The sequence below is a fragment of the Erpetoichthys calabaricus genome, chromosome 4, assembly GCF_900747795.2.
Source record: "Erpetoichthys calabaricus chromosome 4, fErpCal1.3, whole genome shotgun sequence".
Classification (NCBI taxonomy): domain Eukaryota; kingdom Metazoa; phylum Chordata; class Cladistia; order Polypteriformes; family Polypteridae; genus Erpetoichthys; species Erpetoichthys calabaricus.
Window position 1 is genome coordinate 252,289,388 of NC_041397.2, and position 13,707 is coordinate 252,303,094.

A 13,707-nucleotide genomic window follows, 5' to 3' on the forward strand; every position below is an offset into this window, starting at 1 on the left:
AGTTGTGTCATTAAAGACTCACAATTATTGATAAGGGCCACATTCTTTTATTCAGGTCTGTTTAACAAAGAGAGAATGTTAGAAAGAATAACAGCATTTCATCCCAATCCCACACATACTCTGCCTTATCCACAATTGCGTTAATGTCTAACACAGATTGCTGAAGAGGACAGTTTGATAGTCCTAAATTGAGGCTAACTCTTGAAGGAGAATAATGTGCTGCCTCAAACAAAAGACTAAATGCATTAAAACAAAGTAAAATAAATCACTCATTTTAAGGCAATTGAGGAAGAGTTCACAGCCATTATGATTATACTTTCGCTTATGACGCAAACAGCAGAGTTTCGCTACTGTTGTGGTGTGCAAAATTCACAGATTTTTGTCTATATTTTCATTATATTTTGCTCCAGACAACACTAGATGAACTGAAATACAGAACACATCAAAGTATATCCTCTTCCCGAATTGTACCGCACTTTTAAAACAACTGTTCAAACAAAAAGAGGAAAAAATGGTGATGCCTCAGGCTATCAATTACTTTATAACCTGAGAAAGGATGGGCATCAAGCACAACAAGTTCCTAAATGGGTTTACAGCCTGGGAAAGGAAAACATGCTAGTAGGTACTTAAGCAACATCAAAATCTTTTTTGTTTTGGAAAATGAATGTACTCAAACTGATGAAAGAGTTTGAGCAAATTCATTCATCATATTGACAGCCAGCCAATCAGGTGCATGTAGCAATCACATCTTGCGAAACCCCCTGGTAGAATTTTATAATAAATATGCCTCGTCTGAAGAGCGAATCAGAAGAGGGCGCCAGCAACGTGCTGCCGTTTCCATCTGATCATCAGCAAAGCATCTCATGAACAACTTTGAGTTCTAGATCAATGCTACCCTGGGACATTCATCCTTGACATCTTTAGTTTTTTGTAAGCTTTTTCTAAAGACTGTATATATCCAGACTTTACTATCAATCTTATTTTCTATTATTCCTTGTTGCATTTGGTATTATTATTCATGTAATAAATACAATGCTGCTTTTAACTTTCTATACTTTGTCTTCATGTCTAGAGTGATTGAAGTAATAAAGTAGATATTTTTAAGAGCACCTGGTGCAGCCGGAAGTTTGCCATATGCTCTGTGCTGCAAGGTTTATTAAGGGCTGAGGGTGTGAGCTCCACCCAATAATAGGGAATAGTACGTAAAGTAAGGCATTCTTGGTTGATAAATGGCCTATAGCCAAGGATGTTGAGCCTTTGTATGTTTTAATATATTCCTAGAGACTAAAGTAATATTTATGTCTGAGATATATTTAAAACATCCTATGTTGTTCATGCCGACAATAAGTAAGTCTCTTGAAGTACCAGAAGAGTGACAAGCTGTGTTATTTATAAGGCACTAGTGTGGTTTAAAGTGCTGGAGATTAACCATGTGTATGTTAATCTTAAGGTGTGACAGTAGACCAACCCGGTAACGAACCTGATAAGTACACTTACCCCTAGGTAAAAGGTAAGTAAAGGGAAATATCATGATAACACAGCTACAATGTATTTGACACTGTTTTGTTATTTCTGTATAGAAGACAAGAGAAGATCCAAATGTTGAAGTTAGAAGGCTTAAGAGTAACTTCTCAGAAATGTCCATTTGAGCTGGGAGAATGATTACATATGATGTTTATTACAATTCAGTCATTCTGTGTAAAGCCATTAGAAGATGATGCTCAGGAGAGATAAATAATAAGAGGCATGGCCTTGTCTTCTTGTCCACCAAACTGGATACAAGGTTGGTGACAGTTTCTGTCTTGCGCCAGGCACCATGCCATTCCTTTTGTGAGGTGATGGTGTGATTTATCTACACTTGGGTTCACTTTTTTTTGGAATAGATTTCTCTGGTGTAATGTTTACAGCCAGATACCTTTCCTGATACCAACGATCCCCATTTTTTCAGGCTTAGGACCTCATTAAATTTGATTTTAAAATTTGGAATTTATATATCAGTCATTTTCTAACCTACTTAGTCCTAAACAGGGTCTCAGGGGGTGCTAGAGCCTATCCCAAATAGAATGGGGCACCAGGCAGGAACAAACCCTGGACAGGGTGCTAGTCAATCTCAGGGCAAATACATACACATACATACACACACACATTCCCCGACCACACACAAGGGCCAGTTTAGCACCACCAATCCACCTAACTAACATATCTTTGGACTGTGGGAGCAAACTGGAGCAACCAGAGAAAACCCACATAGACACGTGGAGAACATGTAAACTCCACAGAGGGAGGACCTAGGATGCAAACTCTGGTCTCCTACCTGCGAGGCAGAAGTGCTACCAATGTGCCACCGTGCCGCCCAGAATTTATATATATATATTGTGGTGGGCGGCTGGGTCCCATGCCCGGCCGGGACGCCCCTGCTGCATATGTTCCGGGGGAGCAACCATGGGCAACTCAATACCTCCCCCAGGATGCTTGGTGGCAGCATCCCTGCCCGGCGATGTTGCCTCAACCTCCCACAGGGCTCCATGGGAGATGGAGTCCTCAACAGCCCGGTTGGGAGCTGGGGTGGGCGCCAGGGGGTGCTGCATGCATTTCACAGCCCAGCTGGGCAACTCTTCAGCCCCACCCGGAAGTGCAATTGGAACCAGGTGGTCAAGCACCTGGAACGATTCCGGGTGGGCTATAAAAGGGGCCAGCCACCACCACTCAGTGGCCAGAGTCGGGAGGTTGACGAAGGTTCAAGGGAGGAGTGGTGGTGCCAGAAGGGTGTGTGTTGGTTTGATTAGTCTGTGCTTACTTGGACTGTGTTGTGGCTGGGGGGTTCACAGGAAAGACGTGCCCTCCAGCTGAAGAAAATAAAGTCTTTTTGTGTTTTTTACATGTGCCTCAGTGTGAGTCTGTGTCGGGTCGGGCGCAATACAGCGTCCTTATCACAATATATATATTTCATGTTTGTTTTGTGAATCTCTTCACTTGGATGCAGCCAAGTTGCTATAACCTGTATGTTGCCCGTCATGTGACAAGGATGCTATGTCATTATGCTCCACCTATTTCAGATGGAAGCATGTGATGCTTTGTTATCTGAGTACTGTATCAATTTCTAAAACTTTTAAAGATCTTTACAGTTAGTGGCAGACTGAAACTTTGACTTTTTGTAACATTTACTTTGACAATGATTTTGGCTTAGTATTTTGATTTTGTTATACAGCTTTTATTATTCTAAGGCTTGGGAATTTAAAGAATGCATTTTGTACATATTTTGTGCATTAATAGTTTGGTTTTCTGCTATTTATTATCCTGGCAGAGCCATTTTGGTTCTCTTTATCATTGGTTTTGCATGGCAGCAGCCATATTGTATATGGTCACTAATGTTGATCGGCAAAACTCACCAAAGTGTTTTGCACAGTGAATATGCTGGTGATCTTGTTCCCTGAATATTTTCCTGGAAATTTGCTTTGCGGTTGGCTTAGACACACTTTTTTTTCCCAGTGCTCCATGATGCTTCATGAGCCCAGAGTGATAACACAGAGCTATAGCAGCCATGCACAGAACTACACATGCAAAATATAAAATCATTGTTGATTTGCCTCACCCATTCCATTCTACATGCATTTAAAAACATTTATGTAAAAAAATTTGCAGAACTTTCATTTGAGGGGTACGTTAGCTGATCTTAATGAGAATAGTATGAGCATTGCCCTTGGATATAAAACACTGATTCCTGTGAGTGCTTGCATAGCCATGTGCTACAGCTATGGCCAAAAGCAAGCCTTAAAGAAGCCCTCTACCACCCTGATAAAGAAAACGCATGCAATCCTGTGAAATAATAATTGTAACAAAAGATTTATTACTGTTTACAAAGTATTTCTATCTTCTTCAAGGGAAAAAAGTGCAAAGCATCTGCACAGATATTGTAAACATGAAAGACGTTTCAGCTGCACCTGGAGCTTCAACTTCAAACAGTGGAACAAGTCAGGTCCATGTTGCTGGTTTGTTGAATGGCTAATGTGTATCCTAAGATTGGAGCACTGTGGGTGCAATGATACCTTTTTTTTTTTTTTTTTTTTTTTTTACTATAGCCTTACAGCTAAGATCACAATTCTGGCCACAATAATTAGCTCAGCCTTCAGGGACAATTAAAACACCATTGTACTTTTATAATCCTCTCAAAACTAGTTCAGTTCCTTCTTCCCATTTGACTTCAAAAGATCTCATGGAGTTTGGTGAAGTCCTTAACATTTCATGGCGAGATGAACTCTGCAAGGTTCATTCACTGCTAATGGTCACTATGTTTATTGAAAGTAAAGTGACATGGAGCTGACATGATGACTTGTGTAATCATCCACTCCTATATAAGATGGCCATGTGTGATCAACAACAACCAGACTTTTGGATTTGTGACTAAAATCATTTGCAATTAGCTAGCTTTTCACCTCTGCTATGTCAGCATGCTGTTATGACAGTTTCTTTTGGTTACTTTGGCTTTTTCCTTGACCACTTTGCATGATTCAGTTAGCTTCCTTTAATATTCTTCCATTTTCTGGTCAACACTCTCTAACAACTATGTAAAACTACATAGAGGTTAACACTGCCGCAGGGCATACATGATAAGAGGCCAGAAAATTAGTGAGGAGGGAAAATTGCAAAGTGGAAACCAACAGAAAAGGGTTTCAGGAGAAAGAGCAACAGCAGTGCTTTGATTATGTTCACTTAAATGTCTTACCTCCCCCACTTTGTGATCCCTATTTACAACTTGAATGATGAATATATGTTGCAATAAAAAACGTGCCTTAAATTTCATTGATATTGTGGCCTTTTGAGGTAGCTCAAGTTCAAGCCATCTACTCTTACAAAACTATCAAACGGCAAGACTTTACTAAATTTTAGGTTTTACAAATGAAATACAGAGCTCATAAATGTAAAGAGGTGCCACTTTGCATATAATGGGTGCATGTGAAAGCATATAGGGATTTAAACTTCTATGTGTCACCTGACAGGTGCAATTTTGCAGGTGTTAATAGGATGGCCTGCTGAGACCTGTTAAATTGTATGACCCTTGTGGCAGGTCCCACACACCAGCAAAAACAGAGCTTAATCAAGACAGCAGAAAACATATACCACATGATGACTGAACATCTTTACATTTGCACAATCACCTCACTATTTTTCCTCTTGAGCAAACAATTTTTGGGTTTCCAACTAATTATGTAAGAAGCTGAAGGCCTTATCTTACCACAGTCTTTATCATCCATCCCAGAACAATACTTAAGAGGAAGCAATGAAAACTATGACAAATACTATACAGACTGTATACTGTAAAGTGCCCAGGCAGTTGAGACACAGTTGATGTTATCATTAATACAGGCCATCACTGATAGGAGGCACTATGTCACCATTATATGCCTGGAGTAGATTACTCCATGATTATGAATGTAAACTGACCATACTGGGGATAGCCTGTTTCCATTTTTAATGGCCAGGCATCTAGGAGGTTTTCTGAGCACTTTAACAGAAGGCTGGAGCCCAAGGTTGCAGGGATGCCTGTGGCCCATAAAGGATGACCCTAGGGATTCCTTACCTTAGAAATCCCAGATGGGCTTTCCCCAAAACAGCTTCAGGAAACAAATTGTAAGAACCTCTGTGCCTCTGACTGGATGAACTTTGAGTTGAGGAGTGAATTGGCAAGAATTTACCCGACAACAAGAGGAGAAGGAGGAGGAAGAAGAGCTGGACAAGAGAGAAAAAGGTGGAGAAAGTGAAAAGGAGAAGAAGCAGGAAATACAACAAGATAGATAAGTGGGCTCACCACCCTGCTAGGTGGACAGATATCACTCCCTGTATACAGTAGTTAGGCCATTAGAGAAGGAGGTTTATTGTTTTCGCTCTCTCATTTGTAACCCATTACCATGTCTTTCTGTTTATTATATCTTATTGGATAGAGTTTAAGTGTCCATTACAAGCAACTGCTAAATGTCTGCATGTTATATAATACATTATGAACCTTTTGATATGACATATAAGAATGAAAAATGACAGTAACATATTTTAATAGTATTATTTAATAATAGCATCCAATAGCATACTTAATGCAATATTTATAGACTGTTAATAGCATTTCCTTTGGATACTTTTGGCTTTGTTGGCTTTATTTGAGTTTGGGGCTACTCAAGTGCACCCCTCAAAGATCAGAATATATTCTATTTATTTTTTTCCCCAACTCTAGTTGTATTTACCTTGTAAATCATTTTGTGGCTATACTGGAGAAGTCTAGTAACAAAACAGTGACCCCCACATAGAAATGGGAATAGCTATGGAAGAACAAACAGTTGGAGAAGAAGAAGAAGAAGGAGAAGACTGTCTACACTGCCAAGTAAAATCTCAGAAGGAAGACAAACTATTATAGAGAAGGAAGCAAAAAAACTATTATAAATATTACATATTAAAATTTAAATTGTAATTTTGCTATTATCTTCATTCATAAGCAAAAATAAGATATTTAAGAAATTACAAAAGTAGATGAATGAAGATATTACCTGAACAAAATAACACCAAAAAGATCACTGTACAGAGAATGTAAAATTAACAAATATTACAGACTAATACTGTAGGAATTTAAGAAATTATAGTATGAATAATGGGCGGCAAGGTGGCGCAGTGGGTAGCGCTGCTGCCTCGCAGTTAGGAGACCTGGGGACTTGGGTTTGCTTCCCGGGTCCTCCCTGCGTGGAGTTTGCATGTTCTCCCCGTGTCTGCGTGGGTTTTCTCCGGGCACTCCGGTTTCCTCCCACAGTCCAAAGACATGCAGGGTAGGTGGATTGGCGATTCTAAATTGGCCCTACTGTGTGCTTGGTGTGTGGGTGTGTTTGTGTGTGTCCTGCGGTGGGTTGGCACCCTGCCTGGGATTGGTTCCTGCCTTGTGCCCTGTGTTGGCTGGGATTGGCTCCAGCAGACCCCCATGACCCTGTGTTCGGATTCAGCGGGTTGGAAACTGAACGGATGGATAGTATGAATATAAAAATATTCAAGAGGTGCTGTTTTGTCTCGGTAGAGTAATATATTGCTCTACTTTCCCCTTTTGTATTATTATTGTGCAGCCTTTGTCAGAATGCCTCAGATCTCACAGACTTACCACTGTTTATAAGGTATTATAGTATACTAGACATTAAGCCCGTTACAATAACAGTGCTAGAACAGTAGGGCATTCTCTTTCATAATTTTTTTACGCTCATTTTCCTGTTCTTCTATAGATCTATTTGCTCTTCTGAGTCTTTCTCTTTTAGCGTTTTTCTGACGCTCATTTTCTTTTTCTTCTTTTTTGGGTGGCATGTTGTTAGTAGATAGTCACAGCAATATAGGCTTGTACGTCCGTAATATTTTCTGTTACAGTAATAATTGCTTGTATTTGGCTGTAATATGCATCACTTTATTGTGTGCCTTTAATTTTCTCTCGCAGTAATACTGGTTTGTATTTCTGTAAAATGCCTGTAATTTTCTCTGACAGTAATACTGGCTTTGATGTCCGTAATATGCGTTCAATTTTCTGTCCCAACAGTGGGCAATCAGCAGATTCTCCCCAGCAACTGATGTAATGTGTGGCGTGCAGTTGATAATCGTGCTTGTGGCATCTCTCCAGCAAGTACTGTGCAGTTCCCCAGCAAGTATTTTAATCCGTGCTGGCGTGCAGCTGATTATTGTATGTGTGGCGTCTCCCAAGCAACGGATTTTATGTGCGCAAAAATAAATCTACTTTTAAAAGTGATCCTATTGTAATATCATGAAAATTCGTATATTTAGGAAAACCCCTTCAACGACTGACACTTTACACTTTACCGGGCCATGCTTCTTAATCGCAAATCTACATCCTCAGAGTGAACACTTGCACAACAAACACTAATCCCACCCCTTTGGGGAAGCTGGTCTCCATGTCTCAGTACCCGATTGGATTTTTCGCTTGATATTTTATAGGTCCCGCCCTCTCAGTTTTGTGTGACGTGTCAGGAGGCCTTTGAAGCATCTGCTTTGAAGCGTTGCACCGTGCCCCGCGAATGCGCACTTCACCAGAAGACACACACACATGGACACTGGACGCACACAGGGGTTTTATTAAAGAGGATAACTTCTCCCCACCTTCCCTTCTGCATTTATAACCTCAGGCAATTAGGTGTAGTAAAAGACAAGCAGGAGTTAAGTTACAATTTAAAAAATGTATTATTGATAATATTCATAAATAATAACAATATGCAAAGTCAATTTGAATATTGGCAACCATACAACCTAATAAATGGTGATGTGTAGTTCAGGTGGCACACAGACTTGTTAGTTACTTAAAAATGTCTCTAGTTAAGGCATCATTTGTGGTCAGCTTTCTTCAGAACAGGCTGCATGCCTGTCTCAATATGGCTGCCGAGCTGTGCTCTTCATTGTGTTGTACTTTTCAGTTCATGGTGTGTGAGATGCTCCTTCATCATTTAGTAAGAGAGATAGAGTGAGGGAGTGAGCAAATTTATAGATTTTCTGTCCAACCCCTAGAGCCAATAGGGCATCATGGTACTTAAAGGCTTCTGATACAAGCCAGGTCCAAACAGCCATACTTCAGACCAATGCGGGGATAGAACATCTTCACACCTGCCTCCCAAACCATATGTTAAGGTAAAGCTTGGCAGTTAGGCAGCCTGGCTTTGTGTCGGGGATGGGAGAGAGACTAGCAGAAAAACACTTGCCAAACTGGTTTGAGGCATTTCCCCCCAACTCTGTTGTAAAATTCAAAGACTCTCATTCCTAAAAGGGGGGAGTAAACATGAATGCTTCTCACTAATGTAACACTAATATTACATTGCTTTGCCTAAATTACAAATAAAGACATACAAAATATTTATCAACTTTTATGCAAAATTTCACATCAGAACAGGTGCAGAGACGTTTCAAGCAAAAAAAGATTAAATCAAAGCAAGTATCCTTTCATTTCTGAAATTAAAAAGGCATTAAAGACACAAAGAAAAATAGATGAAAATGATCAAAATAAAAGTTCAAATGAATTAATTAAATAAATAAATAATTCAATCTTCTCCTAAGAATACATAAGAATGTGTTCTATATTTACGGCATTTAATTTATTTCAAACATCTGGACACATTTAAGATGAATACAAACCCTGGACTTAAATGAATCTACCCAACTGTACTCAAAGACAATATTTCAGTAAGCATACCAGAGATCACTTCATTCAGAGCAAGCAAATAATTATGAAGAATTGAAACTCCAACCCACAAAGAAGTCAACTAAATAAATCCCTCTAATTACAGATTAGTCAGGAGTGGGACTGCAGGCCATTTCTCTCTTTTCTGGACAGGAGCTGGATCATCAGAATCCCTCACAGATGATGCACTGGTATCGGTGCATTTGTGGCCATACCTGAGTGAACAGACTGCCGCAGTCAGTCAATGTTATGCTCCATAATTATGTTGGGTTCCTTGGAAGGACTAGTGAAAAGAGCATACGATTAAACAAAGGATGGATTCGTTAATGAAGTTAAACATACCAAGAGTCCCATTGTTGGGCTACCTGGGGGACACACTATTTTAAATGTTAGAAGTAATTCAGAACTACTTTCAAGGTTATGTATACTGTGTGAAGGCCCTGGGACCACCAGAAGGACCCCTAGCTATATAGCCATAAGGCTTCTGTACAGATTTCACAACCCAATAAAAAGTCCATGGAATTGTTCCAGAGGAAGCATAGGACTGTGGATATAAAGTTCCAATAGCTTCACTACCTGTTTGGATTTGGAGTTGGGAGTTGAGTTAGTTGCAAGGGCTCCACTGCTGTGATGTAAAGTGGTACATATACTGAGAAGAGAATGAGCACTAGAAAGTAGGTGACAGAAGACATACTGTACTTTACATGAGCAAGTGGACTAGCATCCCCACGATGTAGATGTGGTGCACTCAAAAAAAAAAAAAGAGAGATACTGGCCAGAATAGTTTTTTTTATTAATATAATAAATCACCAAAAGTTATGCTATTTGGGAAACAAAGGGTTCCTGTTATAGAGTGGACCATGAAAACGGACTGTGGAATGGAGCAGTAATTGGTAGGAATGTGTTTCAAACTGAAGTAGTTCCGTCAGGGTTGCAGTAAATGGCCGAACTTCTGCCCGCCCCTCAGACGCAACTTGGACAATGAACTGAAAGCGGTGTCCTCTCATTGCTGCTCCACTTTACCTATTCCACAGATAGAAGACTTCGGAACTAAAGACCCGGATTACATCACCATTGAGGGCCGGAAGAGTTCAGTTCCAGACCTGGTTAATGTTGCTCATCCTCTGGTGGAGGCAAAGTTCGCATGCACTTTGGGATTGGCTACTTCTGTCATTTTTGTTGCTGTGGCTCACTTGTGGGGTCCATAACATAGACAGAAACTACCTTGTTTGTAATGTAGAGCACGAGAGCTTAGGGGAGACCCTCAGGGCTCTAATAAGGTAAGCAGTACTGTTCCATGCCAAGAGGGTGCACAGTTGCTATTGCTTTCTCCATTTCCTCCACACTCTGAAGCACATGCAGAAGACAACTGAGATCACTTCTCTTGTTTCCCCGGAAATCCCACCTCTTCAGGAACCTACATAATATAAGCTTAAAAACTACAGAAAGTGGTTGTTCATTCTTTGGCAAGAGAAGACAGGAGACATTGCTCCTATCTTGCTCTATACACAAGCCTGATACCTTGTGTCAACTGGCTGAGTCCATTCAACTCTTTGAGTTATGTTCTCACTATTCATTTTTGCTTTTTCTTCAATTATATGGGGTTTCAACGTGGAAGTACCCCAACTGTTCATTTTGATTTGTTTCCTATTGTCACAGTAGGTAGGCATCCCCTTGTAGGTCATTAAATAAAATTTCTTTTCATATTATAAATTACACTAACTGCTGAACTGTTTTGTTATGTATCACTTTTCAACAGTGAGAGTGTTAAAAATGGAGCAGTGAAACCTGGAAAAACAAAAATTCAATTTATCAGCAGATTCAGGCAGGCTTATGTCTCTGTTATATTACCTCTTATTTCTCTCTGGGTACTTGTTTAAATCGTGCTGCTCAGGAGGAGACACCGAACTGCAGTATTCCCTACAAATCAACAAATTAATATGAGCAGGCAAATAAAATTGTACAAAAGGAATAGATGTAATTAAATAGAAAGAGTAATAAAATGACACTCTACTCCTTCCCAAGCTAACACTTACCAACCTTCTCTAGGCTGAGAAATACTCAAGCAAGTAAGTACTATACAAAAATGAGCATCAAAATCCAAAACAGCACCTTTAACTAAAGTCGTACTCCTTAATGTCAGCTGAATGAGTGGCTTGTAGTCTATGTCCCATTAAAGAACGAATGAGTTCACATTTTGGTGGTACTTGCTGTTTGAAGCAAGGCTGTTACATGGATTCTAAAGCTTAGATTGGTAGTACAGGGAACCATTGGATACAGAATATGAAGTTCGCAAGAGAAGACTGTAACAGAAACCAAGGATATAAAAAATATATATTAGCATAAGACGGAGTAATTTGGGGTAAAAGTAATGATTTACTTCATGAGGTAGAATTACCTTATAAACAAGAATAGTCGCATCAAACATTTGAAATATTAAAATGGGTGCTTCAGTGTAAATGTTTAAAATCTAAAAATTCTTGATTGTAATAGAAATGTATCTTTTTTCAATCTCTGATAGAGGTCCACAGAGAGCTAGATACTGTACCTAGTAAAGGATGAAAAATAACATCAAATTCGTAATAACTGACCCTGAAGTTGTCTAAAATGATTACCCCACATGCTTATGTTTGAAATTTGTTGCTTTTAATCATCAAGGAATGGCTTTTAGAGGGCTAAGACCACGAGTAAGGAACCAAATGTGAAAAATGATCATCACTTTCGTGGTCAGCAACCTCAAATTAATATAAAACGACACTCCACGTGTTTTTTCTTTGTTACCGAGCCCCATTTTTTTTTAAAGTTTTGTGAAAAGGACTAACTCTGACCCCTTGTTTCCCATTACAGGTTGAACTACTAACGTCAGTTGATTTGGCATGCACAGTTTCAGGTCCCTCTGATCATTTTTGCCCAAGATACTTTTTGGTTTACTCTTTCTCATAAGGATGTAATTTCCTCCACAAAATATGGTTCAAAATATGGCTCAAACATGCCCTACAAAGGACTAATTATAGAGTGCAATCCCAAAAAGCCCAACATCTTGCATAACTAGATAACAAGATGAGCCAAATGGTAATTTCCTTATTGGGATTTTCTCATATTGGTGAGTCAGGAGGCACTGGACAAAAAAACCTGAAGTGATTTCAAAGCTTTCATAGGTAATTCTTATGAACATAATAAATATATAATTAACCCACCGTCAAAGGCCCAAGGAGCTACATGGGTATAATATTGGCTCAACTAGACTAGATGCTACCTTTATTGGTATAGCTTCCAGTTCAGTGATGTTATGATTAGCTGCTTTATTTAACTTTTTATAAATTTCCATTGGGCTTTTATCAAACTTCCCCATGCAGAAATTGATTTTAAAGCCCAAGAAATCTATTACTGACATATTCACAATGTTACAAAATTTTTGCTTCCTCCCATGACGCGATTTTGTTCTCTCGTGGGTGCCATCACTAAAGAATTCCTGTTGACAATTGCTATGCCATTGTTAGGTAAGGTCAACGAGAAGTGTGTTGCATGTGACATCATTCAGTCAAAAATATAAAGGTCCGCATCATACATCTAAGACTGCAAGTAAGAAGTTTGACAAATGAGAGGAGACCATTCAGTCCATCAGACTCATTTGTTTAGCTAATAGCTAAGCTGTCCCAATATCTCATCCAAATTTTTCTAAAAAGGTTGTCAAAGTGTCTGCTTCAACTACATGTCTTGGTAGTTTGTTCCAGGTACCCTCGACTCTTTGCATAAAGAAGAGCTTCCTAGCTTTGGTCCTAAAGGCACTTCCTCTTAATTTCCACTGATTGTCTTCAGGTACATGATTCACCCCTATGCTGAAAGGATTCTATTGGGTAAGAATATAAAGTACAATATGATTTAAGAAGATTTGTCAGTAAGTTTTTCTTTTTATGATTAATTTTGCTTTGGAATTTATCAATTTTTTGGTATTGAACTTTCCCTGACTTTTTGATTACATTTCATCTCCAGATATTTCTTTTAAATAATTACATATGCCTGTTTTTACAGCTGACAGAACAGGAGTGAGTAGGAGCTCCACTGGAAAGATGTTAGAAGTTTCAATAGCACAATTAAAATGTAACTTGAAGGACTGAGTCCTGCAGATTCCCTCTAAACAAGAGTCACACTGACAGCAAGGCTTCTCAGGCAAATGACAGTGTAGTGGACACAGGAACTGCTGGGTGGGCAGTTTACCTTCCATGCATGCTAGGAGCTGTGGAAGGGGAATTAGGCACCAACAAAAATATGACAAAGAGACATTCTTTATTAAAGCGTGTAGTTTTCCACGAGGACACTATGGGGAAAGTGAGTCAGCAATGAGCTGGGATGCTTGGCATGCTAACTTAACAAAGAGAGCACAGCCAGGCCATATAGGAGGTGCCAGAAGTGGCAACACCTCCTGATGGCTAGAGGGCATATGAGTCCAACATGGAAATGTACAGAATTGTGTTCTCCTTGTAATGGAGCAGGTGGTGGGAGAGCTGCCA